We start from the raw sequence: 4,995 nt of genomic DNA, 5'->3' as shown, positions 1-4,995 counted from the left end.
AATGAATGGAACGGATGCCAATCGCCTGAGACACGGCGTGCCTAATCGTCGCGCTCGTCAACATGAAAAGACTTGTCCGCCGGGTGTGTGCGACGGGATTATGCACCAGGTGCAAATCCTATTCTCCTGTGTTGTCCTCCGTTCGCCACCTCTACGCCGGGAAGTGGTTCTTCTCCGCATTCCTCTGTGTGGGCTGACCAGTGTGCTGACAAGGCCATTTATCAGGGAACAAGAGAGAATGAGGTTGCCCGGATGGTGCAGGGTATAAGAAGGGAAGCTAGGCGCCACGAAAGCATCTTCTCCACCCTTGCGTGCAGGAGCACGCACGCCGAACGTTTCTGTGCTTTTTGTCTTGGAGCGCATCGCTGACTTGTAACGATGTATTAAACTTCTGTTATTGTTTTTACATCACCTCGTCTTCCTTGCCGGACCCTCTCCGATGGTCAATCTGGCTCGAGCTCCAAGCAGACGCTATTGAAATGTCGCCGAAACCCCGTACCCGTAACAACTGGTGGCAGCCGTAACAATGCCTAACATATGCTACTCCAGATGGATAGGATGAAAAAAGAAATAATATGCGCAGTTCACAAGAAAGATACATAACATACACAATTAAGCACAGCACTTAACAGTCAACTAAAGCGTCTCATTGAGACTAGTGTCTCTAAGGAAACATAAAAGCGCCTTCGTTGCACGAGATGCACAGGCAGTGGCTAGTCCATGGGCCTTTGCGGCACAGTGTTAACCTCTACTTTGTGTTTACCACGTTTAGACAAATTCGGCGCCAGCGGCTGATTAGTGCCAATTTCTTGCCACTAGGTTGACGGTTTCACGTACAGGCTGCGTGGAGTTCCAGACGCCAGTCCTGGACCAAACTGAGAGGGCGTTCTGTATTCCGCTACATTTGAAAGCTAAGCTATGTTTTCAAAATGAAATTGAACGCATGTGCAAAAGACATCTTAAAACTATGTTGCTATTTTCTTGTCGCCGTCATCCCTTTCAGAATCGTATGCTTCACAACAAAGAATGGTAAGAATAACTGTGTGTTGAAATGTTCATGCTTTTTTTACACATTCTCTGTATTGAACAAAAGAACTAAACCAAGAAAAGTCCCCTCGCCCCATCTTTCCGAGTTTTTTCCCCGGCCATTACGTTTCTAGGTTCACGCGGTCTGAATCTGTTGGTACTCCTTGGTGGGGGGAGGGGGTCGACGAGGGACGAAAATATTAGTGGGAACGGGGTCCGCCTCATTCGCCCATCTTTAGCACCGGTCTTTACCCGGATTACTTTGACCACATGGAATTCATTGTTACGCACATACGAAATACGCGCAGATAAAATGAAGCGGACTTCTTCCCACAAAACATCTTATTGCGGAGAAGTTAGCTTTAAAGGTGTTGCTTGCCATCCCGGACACCGTGCCGGCTCACATACGTGCCTTTATTTCCTGACAAAGACATTTTGCCGCTGCTAGTGGTAACATTCTCGGTTACACGCGCACATATATGCCTATGTTGGGTGCTGTGTACGAAATGAAGGGAACAAGAGAAGCGTTCTCCCTATAAGGATGCATTGCTGCAGAGAAGCCAGCTTTAAAGGCATCTACGACGTATGTGCAGAACGAGGTTACCAACTGTCGCGGATATTAAAAGTTGTAGCTCCTTTTTAACTCCACTTCTGGCTGCCAACAATTCATACGCAAAATAACTATTAACTCTCGCGTAGAAACAGTCAGAACCGATGCCACTTCGCATATGCGGACTATCGCGTCTAAAACTAAGTTCCTGCAAGGACCACATATAGTTATTGGCATAATTGTGTGAGGAAACAAAATAAGCAAAAGAGGCATCCGCATGTTTCGGAGCACACGCAACGTTACGAAACTTCTTGAATAACGACAGCAACATCAGAAGGTTGAGCAAAAGGCATGAGGAATGCTACTAATTGCACGCATTATAGGTAGCTAGCACGAATTCGTTTTGTGTGTGTGTGTGTTTGTGGGCGTGTCTGCATGCCATTAAAGGGGCCCTGAAACATTTTTCTAACTAATCATAGGATGGCCCCACTATTAAAGCACGTCGTTCCACGAATCTCATGCCGCAAAAATTGTTCGAATCCTTCAACTATAAGCCGAGTTATCGCACCGGTGCCCGGCTTTCTCTCTTTTTTCGTCTCCACTAGCGCGCTGGAAGATACACGGCGGAGAAACGCCCCGGCCAAAACTTCAGCGTCGCGGCGGCAAAATAGGACGCCTAGTTAACGAGCCAGGCAGGTGATGACGTTGATTTATTGGCGTCCCCTTTGAAACGGGGCGAGGATAATAGTTCCCTCGAGTGACAAATAATCACGTAGCCTGCGTAGGGTTTCTCAATGTCAACGCCGCCTCCCGCGAGAAGCGCGGCATTGAGGCACCCTAAAGTCAGCCTTCGAGGCACCCTTCGGCGAAAGGGCTTGTCGCGGCACCCAGAGGCGGCTAGAGTTACCAACTCTAGAGGCGGCCGCAGTGGACTGCTCTACACAGCACGCCGCTGCCATCTCGGAGGACACGAGCAGTAGACGCAACTACTCAAAGTGCGAAGATTATGGGACTTTTCTGTCTTTTTGAGATTGTAGACACATATATATAACTTCCATTTATTTAACTAAAAATAAGCAATTATTTATTACATGAGAATGTTCTCGCGATCACGAAATCAGCCAATGGCGTTGGTCGGCCAACTGTTTCGATCAGCTTCCGATGACGACATTTCGGATGCGAGAGCAAGTGTCTGTTCACTGCTTTTGACACGGCATTGTCACTTCCATGCTCCATGCACTACAATGGTACTTGGCTCACTTGTCCACAGGAGCATCGTTGACACATCGGCAACGCTTTTTTTACTATGTTCTAAAAGTGTTTCAGGGCCCATTTAAGATCGGGTCATCAGCTCAAAAGACATTAGGCACAACTACGGCCAACTAGGATGCAACTGCCAGTGTATACTTGTCTTGAGCTATATCACCTTATCCGGAGCTTACTTCGCATGCGAAAATCATGAATTCAAGAGTACCGAAATTGAAGTTGAAAGGGCGTTGTTTTGGCTTGAGAGTTTCTAAATATCCACACGTTTCAAAACAATTTATTCATAATTAAATTTTGTCTCAATTGAGTCATGTACAACAATCATCATCCTGGACGAGTACTGCGAAGCTCGTTACTCTTGAAATGAAAGAGTCTGCGTTCACCTGCAAGTACCACGACGATTCTTATTTGCCTAATCAAAAAACGAATTCGGCAGGACCCATCTCACGATGGCTGTCGAAGTATAATGCCTTTAGCTTTGAAACAATATAAGCGACACAACGTATTGCCACTGTCGAAACGAGTTGTGCATGAGGCGTATACTGCACCAGATTTCGCACGTCCTTAAGAACACTAGGCGCTATCTAACGGAGCTGCCGTGAAGCCTGCACATGGCCTCCGAAATACATGGCGCGCCGGTGCGTGCGAATGCTGAAAAACGCTTCACGCTGCATGGTGGTGGTGATAAACTTTATTTCTTCTATCTACAAGAGAGGTGTGAGCTGAGCCCTAAGGGCCCAGCCCTTACAAAGTCTAGGGGGCGGTCCCTAGTCCGGGACCTCCGTGGCTTACCGCGATCCTCTCTCGCACTTCCTTCTAAACACGCTGGGCCATCTAGTGGCGCTGCCGATAAGTCAACGCGTGGCCTCCAAGACGAAAAGCGGGGCGAGCCGGTGCGTGCGACCGCTGATAATCCCCTCACTTGCCGCACATACAGTATAACATAGTGAGCCAAGTCGGCGAGATGTTCATTGAAGAGTGCCACATACTTAGTGCATTGATCTCGCAGCTCGCTAAATAGCGTTGGCATGGAAGACGTCCATAGAACAGCGGCACATACCCGCTGCATTTGTGGTGCAGCCTGCTAAAGCGTTGGGTTGCTGTCCTTGAGGAACCCGTGTGACGTGGACTCGATTCCTGCCAGTATCGGAGAAATCTAAAGTATCTTTTTCTGCCATTGTAGAGCGGCACACACCTACCCAAGTTGGCATCAAAGAGATGTTCGTCAAAGACCAATGCAGACCGATTGCCCCGTGCTCCAAATCGGCGTCAAAGAGTTTCATTGAAGCGTGGTACATATCCAGCCCCGTATATGCGTATACGGCGACCCATGTCGGCAGGAAAGAGGTTCATTGAAGAGCGGCACATGTGTGCATATACCAGTCACTCAAGTTGGTCCGATGGTTGGTTTCGAACCCTGTTCCCTCAGCACAGCAGCCCGATGCTCTAACCATCGACTATGGACTACAGAGTGACCTAGGTTGGCGGGAAAACGATCACATACAAGCATCCATAGATGGACAGATAGCCCCCAGAAAGTCCATGAATTACTCTTAGAATGCTGACACATTAATATTCCCGCGCTTCTACATCTATCGATCGTCTTACAGTCTTTCTTTCACGGTGCAAGCTCAGCCTCCTGTTAGCTCTTTAGCAGCGTCCGACTACCCCGAAAACGTGGTGATGCCAGTTTTTATTGATGGATTGGAACAAAATTTTCTTCAGCTGTTAGTTTTCTTTCTGAGGAATTCATACGAGTGTTTCTTTGTGACTTTGTGCCTATGGTGAGGCGTAGCCAGGAAGTGATTGCCATCTTAAATTTATTGGCGTTTGTTTCTTGTTTTGCCTGGTTTAAATTTGGCGCTCATTAATCACGCTCCAGGAAACGGCCTTTGAGACTGGGACGCGAAGCTCTGCGCTGAAATCTCGGAGGCAATAAAAAAAATGAAATCGCTCTCAAGGCTATTGTGGACAGTAATTAATAATAATAAAAACAGTAATGGCTCGTGTATGACTTTCTGGTTTGTTTTATTACCACAAGCAAGCCTCTGCGCCGCTCGGAGCATTGGTCGGTGCAGTCGGTGGGGTTGTGGGGTGCGATGTGGACAATGTGGACATCACAAGCCAACAAGAGACATCCACCGCCGAATCGC

This window comes from Dermacentor andersoni, chromosome 4 (genome assembly GCF_023375885.2).
Source record: "Dermacentor andersoni chromosome 4, qqDerAnde1_hic_scaffold, whole genome shotgun sequence".
Lineage (NCBI taxonomy): Eukaryota > Metazoa > Arthropoda > Arachnida > Ixodida > Ixodidae > Dermacentor > Dermacentor andersoni.
The sequence above is the reverse complement of the archived record's forward strand: the minus strand, read 5'-3'. Positions refer to the sequence as shown.